At 30.5% G+C, this 23,056-nt stretch overlaps 1 protein-coding gene and 1 non-coding gene across 3 annotated transcripts in view; one reads left to right on the top strand and one right to left on the bottom strand.

Moving 5' to 3' along the window:
* LOC125059156 (solute carrier family 41 member 1-like) overlaps window positions 1-15,930 on the bottom strand; it is a 37,105-nt gene extending 21,175 nt beyond the window's left edge. Inside the window, exons 1-2 of one of the 2 annotated variants that reach the window (XM_047663438.1) lie at window positions 15,710-15,929; window positions 6,948-7,148 (exon numbers count right to left, since the gene is read on the bottom strand). The gene's annotated coding sequence lies outside the window, so the exon portion shown is untranslated. Of the gene's footprint in view, window positions 1-6,947; window positions 7,149-15,709 lie in introns of both variants that reach the window. The other variant, XM_047663440.1, reaches the window with a different exon arrangement.
* Trnal-aag lies at window positions 11,660-11,741 on the top strand. Its single transcript has one exon. It is a non-coding gene; the product is annotated as a tRNA-Leu (tRNA).
* Window positions 15,931-23,056: the final 7,126 nt, after the last annotated feature.

Here is a 23,056-nt window from a genome sequence, read left to right as displayed (position 1 = left end):
AATAATACCTACAAATTGGTAAACTTTCGCTTAACAATAACAAATAAATTTAAAATGGAGCATTAAGTAAATATATTAAATACCGTTATATTATAGAAAAACGAAATAATAATTGTTTTTTTGTTTTAGTAGCAGATTTTTACAATTTAAAATACACAGTAGGTTCACATGAATTCAGTTCAACACTTTTTAAATGATGCTTCGTAGTTCACGGGCAAACAAATAATAAAATGTCCTACTAAGGGTAATAAATTATTTTCTATCTATAAATATTGTACAGGTAAACCCAAGCAGTTAAATTTATTCTGCGGATGTGTTTGTTTGCTAAAGATATTTTCCTGTTGTGGTTCAATTTAATATCATGTTCTTTTAATCCGTATTAGCTTTATTATATCTTCTGGAGTAAAGTATTTGAAGTTTTACGATTTCTATAACGTAATAACATATTTAAATAAGTTCATTTTCATTGTCATAACTGGGGTTAAAAGCGAAATCATTTATTACTTGTATTTTCATCCATTCTCGCCATGTTCTACCAATCTAATAACTAGGCATAAGAAAATGTCTGAAGCGGGTTAGGAAAGACGGAAACAAGAGACGAGAGATAAAAATATTAAAATTTTTGTCCTTATTAGTAAATCGTTTACTAATGAGGACAAAAACAAAAGTAAAATTCACCATTTCTTATTCATCCATTTGGGTCCATGTATTTATCAATCCATTTATATTTTATTATACTCAATTGTCTAGGCGTACAATGTGATTAAGTCTGGCTATTCAACGTTTGTCTATTGGTGTTTCGTCAAAGTAAAATATTAATCTCTTTATATTATTATGCAAATAATTTAGAATATCTGGCAAATTTTCTATTCAACTTATCTTTCGAGTTGAAGACAATACGTGGTTGTACGGTTTCAGAATAATGATGGAAAACAAACATCTTAAAATTAACAAAAAATTTCAGATTTCACGCCTAAACTTTATGATAGTGCAAAGTGTTTAGTAAGTCTAAGTTTCACATTCTATATTACACCAGAGAAGTAGGATACAAGAAATCAGGACTAGAAATAATAATAATTATTTTTTTTCCTTTTTATATTTTGGATCCTTAGTCATAACATATTGATGATATTTAAAAAAATAACACATGTTATTAGCCTTTCATAGACATATAGAATTATGCGTGGCTTTTCTCGAGGACATAATTTAATACCTACGTATTTTCCGGTTTAAGTTACTTCTTTAATGTGCTTGTGGTTAGCTTATCCTATTCTATTAATACCAAGTATTACTTTCTTTTTACGACAACATGGATATCATATACCTATTATTACTAAATAGTTTACCCCTCATTTATAAAGTTACACTTTACAAATAAATAAAGTCTTTAAACGTGGCGCTTAGTTTATAAGATTTTTTCTAAAACGCTATGTTGTGTATGCTATTTTAAGTAGCTCGTGAATTTCATGGCTTATCTTGTCTGGGATTTTGATATAAACACGTGAAAGACACGCCGACTGTCAAGTTCCGTTTCTGAGCTGGTAATGTTTCTATCGTGAATATAATGTGTAAAGGATTGTCAACAATCTGTCTTTGATTGCCTTAGATAGACAATTCGTGACGTGATTTTTTAAACAACAAAATAATGGGCATCTGTAACCGTGGCCGTGGTGGATAAATCATTTTTCATCAATAATTGCAAAATTGCCTTTTTTAATACAATAAATACTCGAATCATTTCGCCTAAATTTAATATTTTATTTTGATTGACAATTAATGAGATATTGTAGTCACGCGGTTAAAATTTTAATCTCATTGTTCTGTTCTTCGGTCAGGGAATCGTTATATTAAAAGACGGTCAATTTAATGCACGTAATAATAAAGATCTCCAGGCCGACTCCGAGTCGGCCGATTAGTCTGACTTTAAAACCATGAGAATTAATATGATATACAATCTGATAAACGTAATCCCATTACCGGATAAATGATTATTTATACTTATTGAACGATTAAGGAAAAGTGATAACTTACTTGACAAAAAGTGGGGAAAATACGTTACAGCGTCGTTTTATGAAAAGCGTTGTGAGACTAACGAGTATTCCTCGAAATTATATTTTTTTGAAACGCGCAGTGTAAAATACCATTAATATTTATTTATTTAGTATTAAGACTTTACGTACGTATATGAATACAATATTTTACCCCGAAACTATACCGAGTCTCGTTGATCAACGGTTATCTCTAGTCGAATTACACATGTCCAAAATTATTACAATTTCGACTAAAAGCCTCCTACTTAGTTATTACGACAAAAATTGTTACGTTTTCGAACTCCATATCGCATGTCTAATTGTGCCATAATGAAATCGTTTAATATTGCGCTACTTGTAGAAATACTGATAAAAATACTTCTATCTCTGTTATGCAAAGCATTTTATCTTGGAAATTGACAAATTAAGGTATAATATGAAAACACGTGCACTCAGAGTTATCTAAATGTTGTATTATAAATTATGAGATTAAAGTAATCCTAAATACCTAGACAAATTACTTATTGATATGAATACAACATATTTTTTATATATTTTCTTGACTTTAAAAAACACTTTATACTATAAGTTGTTATAATTGTAACATAATTAAAACGTAAACAGGTGGCATAACATCTAGCTTTTACATTTAGGTGTCATAATTAAAGAAAATTTGTTCATAAAATACTAGTGAAATGTTATTATGAATCTCAAAAGAAATCATTAAAAAACACGTAATTTTTAAAATGATTAATCATCAATTCACGTTTTCTTTTAACAAATGACAAACGGAAATAACTTTTATATAATTCAATGTAATCCGGTTTTACATTATGATTTCTTAATTTCTTTATTGGACAAACTAATGTTACAAGGAGACTAATGCTCGGCGTTACATTTCATAGACATTATGTAGTTTGTTGTAAGAAGAGAACTCTCGCGCGCAGGGCGGTTGTTGCTATGGGATGATACAGTACGGATATGGAGATGTTTAAATAAAACTCTTTGAAGCTAGGTAACAACTGACTTTAATGGTTTAAAATATGAGCTTATAGATAACACAAAATGAGGGTAGAGGGGTTGCGACCCTAACAAAAACAATGGCTTATCTAAGGATTCATAAATGTAAATAACACTTATGTTATTGGACATTATCGGAAACGAGAAATTTAAAATACAATTTATAAATGTGGCAAAAAGTAAAGGGCTCAATATTGGTTTCGAGTGTACGATGATTGTTTACATTTGGTTTACGCTTATAATTATTATCTGAAATATTTATATGCAACTTAACTGAAGTTAGGTTACATAACTTTAAATAAAACTAAGGTAGACTTTATGAAGCCTTGTGATTTTCATGAGGCTCAACTAGATATCTCCATAACTTTATTGCATTCTGATGTATCGAAGTCGAAGTTGCTGTCGTACAATAATGGCGATGTATGGAATACCTTCGTTCTGTTTTCTTTGCTTTGTTTCGAGTCCACGGTTCCTTGTTTAGGAAAGGTGAAAGACTACAGTTTATGCATAATTTCTATTAAATTGCATTGCTTGCATTTAAATTTATTTGATGGCAATCTAAGGTTTTAAACTTCAAACTACGTTCTCAAGAATGTAAGGAATACACATATATAACATTATTTATTGCGTTTTAAACTAATATATTTTATGAGGGTTTTATCAAATTCTATAGTTAATTCAAAGAAATGCTGATATACCTGAAGATATTATGATTAAAATATATTTAATTTACAGTAGTTTAAAGTATGCGCAATAAAACTCTTTTATTTCATTGTTGTAAATTTTGTCGTTATCAAATCAATATGTCTGAGACTGACTGACAGTGTAAAATGTATTTCAAAGGCGTGATTTAATAATCACTTGAATATTTCGATAAAAAAGTAATTTTTGACGTTAGCAGACATATGTATCTTGTCAGTATTATCTATATACTGGCCTTGATCAGGCCGGAGCACTTAAAAAAACAATTGCATGCAATTTTTACCTTATGATTTATACTTATAAAGTCCTTTCTTCTTATCTACTAATGTTTAAATCCAAAATTCGTTCACATCTTCTCTAAAAGGTCAAACCTAGAAAACATTTCAATGGTAGACTTAGATTAAGATTAGTAACTTTGTAGATCCTGAACCTGCTTATGTGATAATTCGATCATGTGAACACATAATAGTACCATGGATGATTTGTCATTATATAATTATCTGTCGACGGCATTTATTATTTTTGGTATCAACGACATCCCTTTCGATTCCCGTTAGTTCCAAACGAGAGCATCGGATAACAAAACATCGAGAAAAGCCAGAAAATCATCTACATAATATATTAATCTTATCAATATTAAGTCTGCGTAAAATGGCTGCATAAATTTGACCAACGGCTGATGTTTGCACTTAATCTGGTCATTAGAACTTGCAGACTAAACTTTATCCTATTACGCGACACAGTCGAGCGAAATGTTAACAAATGTCAATCATACAGCCCATTGATAACAATACCTATTTCATAGTAACTATAGTGAAATAAAAGTCAATAAAACCGATGCAGAAAAATGTCGGCTCTATTGGGCCGATAAGGGACTTCGAAGGGTGACACAATAATATTTGTTGTAATTTACATAGTATGAGCAATAAAACTTTTATTTTATTGTTGGAAATTTTTTCGTTATCAAATCAATATGTCTGAAGGACGTCGAAAACTGACTCAATAAAATTAGTAAACTCAAGATTTTTTGTAAATTATCGACAACGCAAATATGTGAGATTTCTTTAAAAAGAGAAATTTGCCTAAATTGCTTTTGGTATGTAAATGAATACAATTTAATTTAATTAACTTGTAAAATTAGGCGTTAAATACATGAAGCTAAAGAAAAAAAAATATCGGTTCATTGTCTAACGTGATTGTGAATATAAAATTTTCTATGGTATTAATTAACATATTGTTGTAAAATGTGCTTTTCAAGAATTTATTATGTTCTAGAATATTTAATTTGGTGTGTAAATCTACATAACACTCTCAAAAATCACAAGTAGATACAGACGGAGAAAACTGATCTCCTAGTAGGTAGATGATGAATAACGATTGGATATATTTTTTTTATTTACAATCTATATAGGTATTATACATAATATATAAATGTTATGAACTTCTGAAGAAAAAGTTCTGCACCGATCGAGCTGATATTTTAGCATATATATATATAATATATATATATATATATATAATCCGCATCAAATATTGTTTTTATCTATTTTTTTCATTTAGTTTCCCACAAGTATTGCAAAATTAAACTTGTATGAAATGTTTCTTTGTTTTGTTTCTCATTTCTCTACCATTCAATCACAACGTGCCACAGCGAAGCGTGGCAGGGAACAGTTAGTAAAATATAAAAATGAGATTACAAGTAATTAGAAGTGGTCTCATTCAGCTTCAGCACTAAATTACGAACGAAGCCTCAAAAGTGAGAAAATATGTAGGTCAGTTAATTCCTTAATTACTCCCGGACTGAAAATATCACTAGTTTAATAGTTAAAAGTTCAACAAGAGATTTTAGTAAAATTCTGAACATATTATATTAGATTAATTATTAATCTATATATAAAATGAATTACTGTTTGTTGTCTCGGTAAAACTCGAGAATGGCTGGACCGATTTGGCTAATAAAGATTTTGAATGTTTGTGGAAGTTCAGAGAAGGTTTAAATGGGAATTATAAATAATAAGTAAAGAAAAATACTAAAAAACTTCTAATTGAATTTTCCAATAAGTAGGTGATACTAAGTTCACCGGGTCATCTTAGAATCACCTGTATATTATATTTGTGTCAGATCTTAACACATTTTTTTTTAAAGCAGACCGAAGAGATCGAACTTCATAAATAATACCTAATAAACTATGGTAAAATAAACATAATAAATTATTAGGATGTGGCGTGTTTATGTCACGCCTTAAAAAAATTGTATAATTAACTACTCAGAGATAAACAAAAATAATTTATTTTTAGATTATAGTATAATAATTGTCACTATGACAGCGACTTCGATTGCGAATTGTGAATGCATGCTAAGTCTTGATAAAAATAATTATAAATTCTTTATGGGATATTTTTATACTATATCCATATAGTTTTTAATTTCAAAGGAAATTGTGACCTTGAGAGGATATATTTTAATCGGCGATGGAATGCAAATGGGCAATGTGTTCAAAAATAATTTCAAACTAAATAGAGGTATGTGAGAACATTCTTCGTATTCTAAACATTTTTATTATCAAACATTTTTCAAACATGAATGAGGCTTTTGTTAAAAAAACCTTTATTCCATTGTATTGGACTCAGGGCTGTCCCTTTGATTATTATAATGTGATCCGTCTATCTTCTAAATAAATACATTTAAAATGGTAGGCTACTACCTAAAGAAACAACATGAAGAATACAATTTATACTAAAAAATATTGAAACCGGCATAACTGATTTGAATTGCGCCTAATACACTTTATTTACTGTTATTTACTTAAACTGTAAACTAGTATAAACATGGTTTAATAGAAAAACTACACATGTCACAAACCATTGGTGTCAATTAAACCTCTTTAAACTTATAACAGGATCACGCCAAGTAAAATTAAAAATCCTAAACTGATAATTGTAGCATCCCTAACCCAGGAGTACCTGAGCTTTTTTTCCTTTAATATTGTATTTAACTTACACATTGACGAAGTTTTATAGATAACGAAATTGTTGCTTAGTTTAACTATGAAAAAATTATAAACTGATGCATTAATTGTTCTATAAAATATTTAAAAAAAAACCTTAATTAGAAATAACATTTAAAATATCTTGTCAAATTATTATAGTAATTAATGATCGACAAAATATTTTAGTAAAATAAAAATAACTTACTTGCTTCGTCGCTTCTTCTTATAACTAATATCACAGGATTTTTACAAACACTTAAAAAAATATTTACAAGGTATATACACTGGCCAAATTACCCCATGCAGTCTATATTGAGCGAAAACAGTTACATTTCTGACCGACACTCGCGTCCGTACGACTTCACCTCCATGTAAATACTGACTGTTAGTAAGGTGTGCGGCGTGTCTTAAAATCAGGTGAGGAGTAGCTCAATGGTTGATAATAAAGGAGGGTTGTCTGCCGCGACTGGTTCGGCCCCAAGCGCGTGTGAATTTTTAATCATCCGAAAATATCAGGGCTGCCAGATGTCTAGATTTTATGCAGATGGCAAGTTAAGGTAGGTTACGGGTCGTTAACCTTAAGGGCCTTGACCTTAACGATTGAAGATTTTACTGATATCTAGACGATATTAGATATTTTTTTGCGTCTTAGATTGTACGATTAAAATAACTATTTTCCGGTTCATCTAAGTTCATTACAAACCGGCTTTGTGACTTAGTGGTTTGAGTGGAGCGTCGCAAGTCCGTGGTTAGACACCGAGAGAAATATTTTATTTATGGTATATTTTCTTTGTTTTATTTAAAATTATTTCACAAACTCCTATTCGATAATAACTATTATCGTTCAAGTTTTCACATCCTAGGTACTTTCGTACGATTTTTATAAGATAACATTTACCAATAAATTTCTTGTACTGATTTATGCAGTTGCTATTGGACTAAGTTATACCCAAATACGTAGTCTGGGCGTCACAACTCAATATATCAACGTCGCCATTTGTGAATAAAGATTACACGATTAGAACACATGCTGTATTCACAAAATTTAAACAAAGCTTTCTCTTTAAATAGACGGTTTCGTAATGAGAAAACTGAAAACTTACCAAGCGTTTTTTAAGGATTTCCAGAAGCAGCCTTCTGACTTCAGCCAGACTCATGTCTAAAGGCTTTGTGTAAAAAAAACCGATAGCCTTGTTGACATTGTAATGCCGCGACTGTGCTTAATCATTTGTTTTATTTCTAGTTTTCGGCCAACCTCATAATCATACGATTCAGCACTAGGCCCAAATTAAAAAAGAACTACACTACATATTTAAAAACCATCGTGGCTTAAGTTTATAAACGAAAGTAATTAATGCCCGTATGATGCTGTATTTATTTTGATTATTTAGAAAATATATTCTTCATAACACATTAATAATGTTCACATGGTAAATAACGCGTGTTTTAAAACAAACAAATTTATTGACATAAGACTTGTGTATTCATTTATATTATTATTTATCTTTTAAATATTTCTCTAACTGATTATTGAATTGATTATAACCAAAGACAATTACTTCAATTGTTATTGATATAACGATGTGTGGTTTAGTCGGTATTATCAAGCACTTGAAACATTATCGCCACTTACGAAATAGTTAACAATAGAATGATTTCAATAAATTCACTAGTTATTATAATAACTGTACTTCAGGTATGATTTCAATCTTCAAAACAAACAACTTTTTAAGAAGTTCCTCTTAGTTCAACGTAAGGATTATTTTAAATAATAAATCAACGATAAAGACAACACAACCCTTCGGATAATGCAATGCTTTGTTATTTCTGTATCAACTAGACCGTGCTCTATTTATTGACAGTAATGCAATAAAAAAAATATTATTTCGTTAGCTGTATATTATATTAAAATGAAAATGAATTTAAGATATATTAAAGGAAGATTGCAATTTATGCTCAAAAAAATCGACAACATAAGATATCCGATGTTTAATCATTGTACATCTGCTTTTTCTAAGCGACTTAGATCATATTTTATAGATACATTCTATATATATTTTTGTATCACAAAACCGGTATAAAGCATTTTTATTTATTTAGGAGTTTTTATAGTTTGTTCGTAAAGTGAATTTAAAAACAATGATTTAATTTAAGCGTTTAAACTTTTCAACCGCCATATCCAAGACAATTGTACATATAATAAACTCGAACACATATTGTTTTCTTTAAACCATATGATGTTTACCAACAACTCAACTGTGTTTGTTAAGAGCACTAGGTATTACTATTATCTAAACCTAAGCCATGACATAGTTAACTGGAGTACCGAGATTAGAACAATCAAAGTAAAAGTATAATAATTAATAGACGAGAAATCGATACTTAAAACTAATTTAAAAGTCATATTTACTATGCCATTATCCATGAATCTACAAATGACAATTCCTAGAAGCTTTATTACTAGCAGCTACTAGCAATCTACCTGTAATGTTTTGGAACCCTTTCTAAGTATTTGAGCTTATACGTTAAATTGAATACATAAAAGAGCGGAATATCTGTATATTATTATCTTGTATATTATGTTGTTATAAATTGAGAAAACCACACAATTCGAGGTGTGTGTACAGATGCAAAAACCGATTCAAAAATGTTTCTTCTATATCGCATATTAAGTGTGTTATTTATATACTAATAAGTTAAGTGGTTACAATGAGTAATTTATTATCTTTAATAAATTATAAAGTGCTACGTGCCTTATGAAAATACAATACTAGATCGAAGGTAATTCCCGTAGCGTTTTCCTCCTCCGCCACGACCAGATGATCGTGACCAGAATCCATAATTTTTGTTGGGCGATACCAGGTATATCGGAATCCCCGCATTTAAGTTTTTAGCTTAGAAATTAAACGTTTCGTCAAACATCGCTGTGTTCTTCCTTCTTTCCATTTGAGTACGATTTTTTTTGTAAAATAAAAAAATATTTTATTGTAAAAAAATATTCACAAAGAGAGATATACACATTATAATTAAATACAAGAGTACTAAGAAACCTTTAAGTTTGAAAGAATTTTTATCTTCAGACTTTTTATGCTTTTTAGTAAATTTGGTTTTAAAAACTTATTATTCCTAAAGCGGGCCATAGACGGACCGCATGTTGCAGTCAAGACCGACTGCAATATGCGGTTTGCTCAGGAACTGCTCGAGCGGTCCGTGTATTGCGAATATTAATTTAGTATGGAAACTGCAGATCGCCGTGCGGCGACCGCATATTGCAGTCGGTCTTGACTGCAACATGCGGTCCGTCTATGGCCCGCTTAAGTTAGATCGCTATGTTAAAACGTGTCTTTGTGCAGTAGCAATTTATAGAAATAAAGTAACTTCAGACTTCAAAGATTCAGAGAAAAAGGTTTTCAATTTCCCGTGGCCTAGCTAAAATACGAAATTATGACTTAGAAAGAACATTGTAATTGAGATAGCGTTTTAAATTATTTCTCACATCCAATTATATTGCGAATACATCACTCAAGGCATTCTAATAATAAAGCCGGTGTTTCTCTGACGGAAATCGAACAACCTTCGACTTTAAATGAATATGCTTTTAAAGAAAGAAAACTCATTAGCATTTCTCTGAGTCACAGGTAAAGGGGCCTCCCCTGTGAGGGTATCTTTAAAGTTTTAAAACCACTCGATGATTTCACAAAAACATCATAGGGGTCATGACCCCCTCTTGGATCTGCAGTCTCACTTTTTCGTTAGTTTTTATACTGTTAAAACAATTTTTTCCACTCCCTGTCGCTTGTGAATTTTTTAAATTATATTTGAAGAATAAATCATGAACGGTTCTACCGATGTTGACTTTGTGACAAGACCCGGGGTAAAGCCCCGACGCGAACACTTGATCCGAATACTATTGATTGTTATCTTCTTTGCACCAGTTAACTTCCTCACCCATTTCTCAAATACCCGTTACATTATGGAAGATAAGAGTTCGATTGTTTAGTTGTTTACACAACTCGGCGGTACTTTTGCGTTTCTGAGGTATTTCGAAAGACGAGTCTGTCACTTGCTACGATTACTGAACTACGAAGTATTTAAGTGTATACGAGCAGATACAAGTTAGTGGACTATTGCGTAACTGTCGTACTCCGATGGACCAATCAATCCAAATAACAACTTCTTCTTTTCTTAAATAGATCGCAATAGTGGTTTATATGTAATACTAGTGGACCCGACAGACGTTGTCCTGCATGATATTTCAAGCGATTAGTAAAGCAAAGTATGAAAGTACCGACTGCAGCGCCTTGAACACACACAAAAAATTTCATCAAAATCGGTCCAGTCGTTTGAGAGAAGTTCAGTGACATACACACTCACAGAAGAATTATATATGTATATATTTATGAGGTTCGATCTCAAAATCTCATAGTGGTGAACATTACAGCTAGAACAATTCGATCAGTAAATATAATATAAAACATAAATATATCGAAAAATACACGCAGTGTACCTTTCAAAATTAATACGTATTTCTATAATTGTAATTAAAAGATAAAAGAATTAACCGGAAATTGAACTGAGTCACTCTCATTAGAAAATATATGTAGCAATAATTAAAACAAAGGTAAGTCCACACTTACTTTTATTTTTAATATATCGTTGATGTACCGTAGTAAGACTAGAATTAAGAGAAGCGCCTGGAAAAAAAATACGGTAATTTCAATACAAATGTGATTTAAGTATTTGTTATTTATATTTTATACGTGTGTATAATAAAAATTAAGGTGGAGAGTCCTATGTATGACAATAATCACTTTTAACTATAATGGTTATAAAAACGAATTGGTATTATAAAAAACGTTTTAATTATTCGTTGAATAGACGTGGGAATGGTTTGTTAAATTCAATGTCTCATTCAAAGGTAGCGTGGCCGAGCGGTCTAAGGCGCTGGTTTAAGGCACCAGTCTCCTCGGAGGCGTGGGTTCGAATCCCACCGCTGCCATTTCTTTTTATAGCCCATTTATTATTAACAATAATATTGTTTTAAGTAATAATGTTACATTATAATTTATAAAAATTGCTTATTGTTAATCGATTCTTGTTAAAAAAAAGTGTTATTAATAACTAATTTAAAAAAAAAACAACTCAATACACGAAAATACTTTAAGAGACAAAATTAAAAAATAGTTGTAAAACACTGTTTTCAGATATACTTTCTCTAATGCGTTCCTAGGTTTACCTAGGAAGAGGACATGGCAACATGAGGTGGGTTCCGTTTAAATATAATAATTATTAATTTATATTTAAATAAGTGTATGTATTACAATTTGCGAGATAAAATAACACATTGTTATTTTTTTAATAACTAGAGTATAACAAGAATACAATCTATAATATGTACAATAATTATAACAGTAATTCTAATATTAATATTTTCTTGTTTTACGACTAGATTCTTTCTTTAAATTTCCGCCAAACTGCGTATTATTTATATACAATAAAAGTATTTAATTTGTCTAGTTCTAGTTATATTGACATTAATATCATAAGAAGAACCTTTTAATCTATTTCTTTGTTGATAAAGAGTAGTGAGGAAGTGTGAGAGAGAAAGAGCGAGCGAGACTACGAAGAACGAACGAACAAAGTGATTTGTGGATGCGTTCATAGCAGAATTAAATTTTTTCGTAGTTTGCCTTGGTCGTGCCGAGGCCGTGAGCTAACATTGATGTTCGATTCCGTTAACATCGATGTTACGATATTTTTCGTAGGGCAATATCGATGTTTTTGCATTCAAGATCGATGCTCATCGAACATCCCTAATTCGCATTGAGCAAGATTCGAATGCCGCACGTTGGTGTCGCGCATCTGTTTGGTCACGCTCTAAGAGACATATACGGGATTATTTTCATTATAAAATTTGAGATTTTATCACTTAATTAGATGATGATAAAATCTGTAAATTCTTGATGACTTTTATAGTCTGCATATTTAATCCGCACATTCATCAATTGTTTATCGTACAATACATTTGTAACGTAATAAATTATATAAACGATTCCTAAATGCTAAAAATAATATGTTTTTATAATCAGGTGACGATTTATTTATATGATATGTCACGACTAGACAGCGGATCTTAATGCAATATTTATTATTATAACTTTAATATGTGTCCTACGCATTAAGATTATTTTAGTTGTAGATAAAAAATTACTTTTTATTGTAAAAGTCTAGTACTTAATAAAACTACAAACTTTAAAACGTCAACGACCTTATCTTCAAATAGAATAAAGGGTCGTCTTTTTCAAATCAAAATGCTTATTAGAGTTGCTATTACTGAGAAATAATAAAAATTGAAATAATTGGAAAATCACGACATGATATTCTACCTACCTACCTATTTTATGGTACCTTGTACTTGTAGAAAGAGAAAAAGAGAAAAATAATGTGTTAATTAAATATATTTTTCATATAATGCGTCGAATCGATTGTGTACATATATGCGATAAAAATAATTCATTTATCACGCTATCACAACTTAATTTTAATGAAATATACTTCCATCTAGAATAAAATATAGCAAGTTATTTTCAATTGTAATAATTATTATAAATTATAATTGAATCGACGCAACAATATATGTATTTCAGAGAAACTGACTTTCGTTTATTGAATACATTCATACTTAATGCGTATTAAAATATAATGAAAAACGCAGTTATTTACACAGGCCGACATGATTTTTGGTGTTTTGGATTTGATAAGTGTCCTTAGCTAATACGGGTATGCTGATTCTGATCATGATGATTTGGTTTCAGCTCATCGCGTCAAGATTTTTCACAAAATTAAAAGAACCTTGTGAGATATTTTGTACTAGAGCAAAGAAGCACCTTATTGATATTTCCTAAATAGCATTAAAAATATTTCTTTAAAATAAACATACTATATTTTAGTATCCCGATATATATCGTCTGCCTAACGAACTTTCTCATACTTACCTCATGTACCAGGAATTCCCAATCCTCCACCTTTTCTTCATACCATCCAACAGCAATCATCAGACGAAAGTTCAAACGAAAAAACCGATGAAGACGAATTCAATCCTGATATAGGCCAACCAGTTTATTCATGCTGAACCAAATGACTTAGTGAGAGACTTGGGCCTATCAAAGGATGCTGCACTGTCTTAGGATCACGATAGAAAGACAAAAATCTGTTGGCTCCAGGAACCACATTTTCGTGGTATATGCATCGTGAAAAAGTGTTCGCGGAATATTTCTTTCTAGAGGGTTCAATGGGATCTGATCATTATGATTCCATATCATGGAGATTATTTATTATTTCTTCTAAGTGAAGTTTGAAGGGTGTAGGTATTGTTGCACAAAGGTATTACTTATGCCTATTGCTCTCTCTGTGCATCTCAAAGAAACGTGTGAGAATCTTGACATGTCTAAATAAAATAAAGTATAGTTAATGTTCCAAGCATAATATCCAAGCTTTTGGTCAGCAGTCTGGATTAACAAAGTATCCATGTTTTCTATGCGAGTGGGACAGTCGAGGACGAAATTTACATTATGTTAAGAAAGAATGGCCACTCAGAGAAAGACTTGAAGAATGTGCAGCGTGATGCATTAGTTGGACCAAAATAAGTTCTTTTGCCTCCCCTTCACATAAAGTTAGGATTGATGTAACAGTTCATCAAAGCTTTAAAGGTGACTGCTTTAAATGTGCCTGTGCGACAAATTTCCTGCACGAGCAAAGAAGGAATTTTTGTAGGAGCTCAAATTCGAACCTTAAAATCGGACAGATTGTACAAAGCAATTGTAGGCAACATGGTCAAAAATTATAAAAAACTGGGATGCAATATGAGCGGCAAACTTCATTACCTTTATTACCATCCCACATTGACTCTTTTTTTTCAAAACCTTGGACCAGTCAGCGAGGAACAGGGAGAGAGGATCCATCAAGACATAAAGGAGATGGAGAAACATTACCAAGGAAGATGGGATATTAGCATGATGGCTGATTACTACCTTGAAGAGGGACTCGTTTACAAAAATCCACAAAAAGAAACGCTAGTTTTCAGGGAAAAAGAGAACGATTGTCTAATGTAGATTATTATTTATACTCCATTGGTTCAATTGGTTGTTTATAACACCTCAATTTGCCAGTGTAAATTTGTAATAAATATTTTCTCAATATTTTTGGCTGTTTCTATAAAAACTTTCAAACACACTTTTCCTGAAAATCTGACGTGCTAGAAAAAACTGTCACAGATTCCTGATTCGCACACTCCATTTACTATAGGGTACCTGTTAAATATGAAACACTTTTTCTACAATAAAAAAATGTAGGCATGTGTTATCAATTATTAGTTTAAATCTTTAAAGCCTTTTCCTTCCATGAATGAAATTATAATAAAATTATCGATAACCAAGATGATGTTCAATGCAAAAGTCCTAAATGGCTTTGTTTTAGAATTCAGATTGAGTTTATAAAAATAAATATCACTTTAATTCTCTGCATAGAAAATTGCAATTTTCTCAAACCATGTTCATACGAAGACGATTACGCAGCAAGGCTATTTTAATAACAATTCCCTAAGCTACTACTAAGATATTTATTACTAGTCTATTAAAAGCCATTAACCACATATATATTAATTAATTATTTATTAGACACAGTTACGTCTTATCGTAATATATTTTTTACGATGTTCATGTAAATTGCAGCAAAGAGCATTTGTCACACTACGTATAAATAATAACACATAAATTGTAGACGCAAATCGATAAAAATTACGATCTATTGTGCAATTTAACAAATACGATTGAGCTACTCCGACACGTGGGGCTGCTATTAATTTTGTAAGCATCTAATTACAGCGATGCACTAGTACAGTCACTAACTAGACACCAAACACTTCGCATTCCGAAATAAACTACTACGATACACTATTCACTAACTCACCATTACATAGTTGAATATAACACGACCGCGCTCTCTCACAGTATACGTAAAACTGAAACAATTCTGAATTTTCGATTTTTTCAAAAACAACTGAGTTTGACCTCAGGTTAACCAACAAATCTACATTGTTATAAAAAACCTTATGACTTTCTGTTTGTTGACCTCAATTTGAGGTCAGACAAAAACTCAATGAATAGATTTCAAAATATGAATACAACACAAATAGCTTTTATGAAAAACTGTCGCCATTTTGCGTGATGGTGCGCATGCGTCTTGATAGGGCAAGGGTGAGAGCTGGCAATGACATTTTCGGTCTCTAGACTAGACTGAATAATATAATAAAGCACTAGCTAGCTAATAACGTACCTACGTATAATCTAATCTGAATTATGGAAAAAACTTCTGGACTAGAAAGTTAATAAGCTTCACGAATCTAAGTATACTTTTCTCAATAGAAAATATTATTTAAACATAGATTTTCAAATCTCCTATAATATTGATTCACGGCATTACAATATATAGTTTCTTATAAATGATGCTAAACAAGGTTCCCAAACTATAAACCCTGTACCTAATGCAATTTTTTTCGTTTTGATGATTTTGAAAAATGCCCAAATGGAGATAGAACGTTAATAAACAGGAAATTATGTTTATTATTATTACGAACGAAATTTATTATGACAAAGATCGTAATCTAATATAGATTTTCTAACGACATGGATATGAACAGTGCGCGAGCCACATTCTCACTATTTTTTTAGACTTAGGATGAAATTACTGTTAAGGGACGTGGGCTATCTACAAAATCACGCTCTTCCGGTCATTGATTAACTTACTTAGACTAAGCATACTTTTGTATCAGTTGTATGGTTAAACGAAAATCGTGTTATTAGACACACGGACAGAAATGTATACGAGTATGTAATAATTAATAAATAAAGAATAGCAAAAGATTGTGTACGAATAAAAATGCTACTTATGTGTTACTACTTAAGTATTACTATTGTTAAAACAATTGGGTTTTCTATGTACTTATTGTAAGTATGGTATAGACTATTACTTATTAAAAGCAATCGTGAATGTAATACATATAATGAAGCATGAGATCATGCCTTTCTGAATGAAGACGCGGTCATCTCTCTTCTTTTATGTGATACTGAGGAAATAATTTAATACCGTATTGTGAGGTAAATTTTTTTTATTATAAATATAATATACCTTACAGTAAAGCGATAAATGTGGTACTTTATTAAAGTAAAGTAAACTAGCCTAAGAGCCTTACAGCAACAGCAACCGATCAACAAAAAATACGTACAAAACATCTAATCTTTTTATTACACTTCGGCCATTCAATGATATAATCTGTATGCGTAATTTTTATTAGATATTTTTTTTAATTTTTATATTTAATATGACAGATATTTAAAAAATGATGAACAAATTGTTCATAATAACCTCACTCTTCATTTCAAAATAGGAGCCTTGAATGTGTGAATTGTATATTCAATTACCTACCGTCCTTCTCAAAATATTTCCGCAATTATTTTGTATAATAAAATAGATAATTTGTATACCAAAAGCCGCAACATTAAGTATGATTTCATTATAATTATCAAATATGAATAGTTATCATAACGTATGGGCCGTTGTTCAAACGAAATTTCCATAAAAATCGTATAGGTTTTTAAATCCATACGAATTATTTCCACATTATAAAGCGAATTGAAAAATGTTTTGGATTATCTATTTATCGAGAAAAGAAATAGACAAAAAGCATAACCCTATCAATAAATTTACATATTCAGAACGGCAGGAATAAACGTGTTTATTTATAATGAAAAAGGAAGTTTCTGATTTTATATTTCGACTCATGACAACATATCTTCTGTAGTAATGAACAGCAAAACATCGATCAATTCAAAAAATGTGTATTAGACAACTTACGATTGTCCTGGAAATTTCTAGTTTCTTCATTCATCTGAAGAATCATTATCGGTCGTATTATTTTAATTATTTGAATAAAGATCTATATTTGAAAGAAGCGTTGTATGTTACTTTGTACTTACGTACTGGCATTAGGATAGAGTAGCCAGAAAAAAAACCATATACTTATACTTTCGGTGTTTAATGAGCAATAATAAGTATACACCGTGAACATCTAGCACGATTCTCGACCCAGTTCGAGACCAATTGCGATTGCGTAAACGAAATGAAAGGCACAACAAATCTGAAGGTCCGTGGATACTTTTCAAATGAAATACTTTGAAAATCTTAAAATATGTAATCGCTTGGCTTGTAGGCACAGAATTGTCATCACTTTAAATATTTAAAGCATAGGTAGACTACAACGTTTAAGTCCGTAGATTCATCCAATCAATATTATTATTTAATTTTTTTTGAAGTGAAACTTCTTTAGGCGAATGAGGGAATATCACCAAGATGTGCAGCGTTTTTGTCGAAGAAAAAGGAGAGAGTGATTGAGATTGATTGAGAAAGAGAGTGCGAAGGGTGAATTACCTTATAGAAATTATATTTTTAAAATTAAAATTTCGTTAAGAGAATTTATGAAATATTAGTAAGTATTCAAAATAATTGATTGAAATCTCAAATGACGAATTGTAAATTAAAATGCCACAATGCAATTTTTATCACCAAAGAAATAAATTTAAAAAATTAAATTGATTATTTGTATTTATTTTCGACTATTTTAATGACAATTAAATTCCTAAAATATCTTTCTTAGAGTTAAAAATTAGTTTGCCAAAGAAGTTTCACTTCTGACATGTGTACTTTGTACGCACGCACTTTTTTTTTCAATTTACGATGAGTGTTTTTGCCCTATTTCCTTTTCGTATAATAGATAGTTTAGATACCTACTAATGTAAAACCCCTTTAACTTAATATTATCTCGAAATTTATGTTAACAAAACATAAAGTAGGCACTTAAAAAGGCCAGTGAAACTGTGAAAATGAATTTATTGTTAAAAGTTTGTATCATACGTCACTATAGTCCAATGGTTTTGAATTTTTGTGTGATGAGATAAGTTGGTTTACTGTCACTTTTTAACTGATTCAAAATCTTGCACAAATAATGTTGTTCATGATTCTAAATAGATCTCTTTTAATTAAATAAACTTTACAGGGTAATAAATATATTAGAAGATCATTAAATAATGCGTCGGTTTAAAATGAGAAAGTGTGGAATAGGTTGACACTTGACATAATATATAGAACATATTATATAATCGTGTTCTATGTAAAATTTTATACAATTAGGTATATCGTTGAATAATATGTTTACTTTAAGAAATACTTTTGCTATTGTATATCACGCCATCTATTATTGATTATCGGCTACTTACTAAGTACACAGAAGTGACAATACAACATTTTGAATAACTCTTTTCAATTAGATTGTTTTAAATTGAAACTATAAACCATCATAATACACAATTTGTTTATCTTGGTAGTTTTTAAATAATATTATCGACGTGTTTGTGTCAGTATCAATTCCAGTGATAGCAATGAAACCGCTCAAACCCCTGCATGTGCCAACTGCCAACTGCCACATGAAAACAACAATAGGGATGGTTGATATTCGAAAAACATCGATGTCATAATCGAAAGCCCAACAACTATTTATCGAAAACCACTATCCAACATCGATGATGTTTGCATTAATAATTGAGAAAGAAATAAAATACAGTGAAATGGTACGAAACTTATTAAGAAACAGAACAAATTATCACATATTCCAATATTTTTTATTAACTTACTGAAGGAAAAGTAATTTTGATAAAGAAGAACCTTTTAATCTATTTCTTTGTTTATAAAGAGTAGAGCCAGCATTTGAAAACAGTGTCTTTTGGATGGCGTTGATTTCGCCATTATACTCAAATATTTCAACGCTAGTTTTTGTAATTTCGGGTAAGTGGAACCGATTACATTATTCCAAACTTTGATAGAATCTTGTTTAACATCAGACACTGGATTTTTAAAAAAAGTAGCTCAACTCGGACGTCATTTCGAGATCACTATGCGGTGGCGTGGAGTTTTAGGGTGTATACTGTCAATAGGGTTAGCATTCGTATTTTGGGAATGACTTTGTGCTGGTTGTATTTCGTAAGTTGAATTGGTCCTGCGTGAGGCCGTGAGTTAACATTGATGATCGATTCGAACATCGATATTACGATATTTTTCGTATAGCAACATTTATTCTAACCTCGATGATCATCGAACACTCATAAAGGCGGAAACATACTACTGAAACGCGACGCGACGTGTCGTGTCGACACCCGATGTCCATCGTGCACATTACCAACACGCGACACCACGACACGCTTGCGAATTCAGAAGTCATTTAGCTGATTTATTCCCCGCGCAATGTGCCAGCAAGTTTTTACCAATTTGAGGTTCAGATTCGAGGAATGTTTGCAGCGCAATGGTGCACACCTGGATGATGTTATTTTTAAGAAATAAATTTCCCAGATGTCTATTTTAATTGAAATAAAAAATTGCATGTGTATTGTATTTAGTTTTTTTATTATATTTTTTAATTAACTGAATTAATTAGCAGGTTATTTGTAATAAACTAACAACATCCTAACTCCCTGTTTTTGTCCTTGTATTGAGGTAATCTCATGTCATATAAAACAGAATATTGTTTCACCAACTCAATTAATTGTTCGTCGTTCATTTCGCCAAATAAATCCAAAAATATCTAAGTATATAATTTGACATTCGTGTCAAAAACTCGAAAGACTGACGCATGACGTCATCATCACAACATCCACAACACGCCGATCCAAATCGATTGGATGTTACCGCGTGTGATCACATGGCGTGTTGTCTATGTGCATCTGACCATATTAAATATATGGGATTGATAAGTACTGACATGCGTCGGATGGCGTGGTGTAGCGTCGCGTTTTGGTAGTATGTTTCCGCCTTTAGTGTTCTGGGGGTCTAGCCAAGATGGCTTAACAGTAGTGTATGTAGAAAGTCGAAAACTAAATTTGTATGAAAATGACAGCTCGTGTCGACAGTCGGTAGCCTAGGCCCTAAAGGCGTGAGTCGGGATACAATAAGCGACGCCATGACAGTGCTACGAAAAGACACACATTAACGCTTACGCTATTCGGTAGCCAACGGCCAATTAATGTTTCGGCAGTGTAGAAAAAACGGCGTTTTTCCGCCATGTTTTAGCGTGATCTCAAAAGCTGCTGTTTGCAATAATTCAGTACAACTATTGCCATCTTTAATGACTACCGTTTTAAAAACATCTCATATTTTGGACGTTTTAAACGAAATGGTTTTAATTTTTTATCTGTCTTTTTTTAACGTTCTCGTGTAATTATAATAATTTAAACTAGACTTCATATTTTTAAGTTAAGAGTTTTAGTTTTTCTATGAATCAATGCGAGGATAACATAATAGACACAGATAAATATGAAAATATCAAGAAAATCAGCAAATTAGTAGAGGTAAATCCTAGTTATATTGGATATCTCTTATTGATATTTATATTGCATGTAAGTTGTTGTTTAATTTAAAAAATACATATACCATTTAATATTGCATATATTATGTAATCACAAAGTAAAATTATTGTACATTTTATTTGTATATTTCAGATGATAAAGCAGTCACTAATGAACATAATTAGAAGTTCTAAATATATTTTATTGTAATTATAATAGAAGCTAATGATATAATATTGATTATATTAATCAAATAAAGTGGATTTATACTTCATAAACTTTGGAAATATAAAATCTAGTGAGCATTACTAAGGAATGGTAAGTAGATATTTTCTTTAATTATTTACTAAGTTAATATACTAGAGGAGTTATTATAATATTGTTAATGAATGAGAAGTTTGAATTCAAGTCCTTTGGGAGTTACTGACATTGTTTGGTTATTAAGAACTTTAATTGACAATAAGCAGCAGTGACAAATTAAGTATATTTTTAAGTTTAGAATTAAGTAAAGAGTTTTAATACTAAAGTTACCTATTGAACAAACCTTGGACCGATCTTACAGTTTAGTTTGTCAGTTTTCTATTTGATCAAACTACTAACTAAAATATTTTCTTTTCAGAAAAAGAGAAGCTATGGAGTATGAAATAATGGTTGGTTAAGTAACATTACCTCAAGAACAGGAAACAGTAACTGAAACTATGTTCTTCTACATTTAATCTTAATAAGTTCAGCAGTTTGAATGTTAATGAGACATTATCATAAACAAACTGCATTTGTAGATTTTGGGAAGAATTATATCTTTACAATAACTATTATTATTTACAATTGTTGTGTTAAGGAAACAATCACTATTTTTTTAATCGCCCAGGATGTATTCATAGTAACTGTAGGTATCATAGTAATTTTATGAAATCATCACAACATCTAACATTAGGTTTTATGAATTGAACAATTTTTTGTATATAACAGCACACAAACAAGATATTGACATTGCTGCAAACTAACACTTACATTTATTAGTTAATTATCTACATATATAAATATGAATACATCTACATTAGGTAGTAATGCATTTAATTTGATGCACCTGTGTGTGTTCTGTTTTGTTTAATAAGTTGTTACTTATGCTTATTTTTCTATGTAGACTGCATTATGTTAAGGAAGATATTTGGTGCCTTATTTTAATAAAAAATAACCATAACTGAAACATTTTTATTTTGCTACCTGTTTGTTTAATATTCCTAACTATTAGTAGGTACGGGTCATTCATATATGCATTATCTGTATATTCTTGTAAAATAAACTAATATTGTGAACCACTTTATTGACTTTTCCTACTAAAGAAAGGTAAATTACCAATAATAAAACTGACAAATACATAACATACAATGTTTATTCATTTCTTACTTAAACAGATTTTGCATTTACATATTCACTAGTAGCAAATCACTGATATAACCAAAAGTTAATTGACATAATAAATATTAACTTAAAATAAGCATCAAACTTAAATTTATTTCTAAGATGTTGGAGCATCAATATGGAGTCAAAGGTTGATTAAGGGTTATAATTTAAGACTAAGTTTCTATTTTATAATTTTAATTAATCCCTCTTTTTTATAAATATATTATAAACAATCAACCTTTATGACTCTAACTTAAACTGAAATTGTTTGATGGACATAAACAGAGATAATTCCAACTAGTAGCAAATCACTAATAAAATCTACACTTATATAAAAATCTGCTTTCAAATTGACATTAAAAATGTTCAAGCACAAACACCAAACCTAATTAAAGCTTAAATCAAACTCTAATTTCTTATTTCAGTGTTCACACTAGTCTACGTTTTTTTTCTATTGTTTTTT

Source organism: Pieris napi, chromosome 19 (genome assembly GCF_905475465.1).
Source record: "Pieris napi chromosome 19, ilPieNapi1.2, whole genome shotgun sequence".
NCBI lineage: Eukaryota > Metazoa > Arthropoda > Insecta > Lepidoptera > Pieridae > Pieris > Pieris napi.
This window is presented reverse-complemented; position numbering and strand designations above follow the sequence as displayed.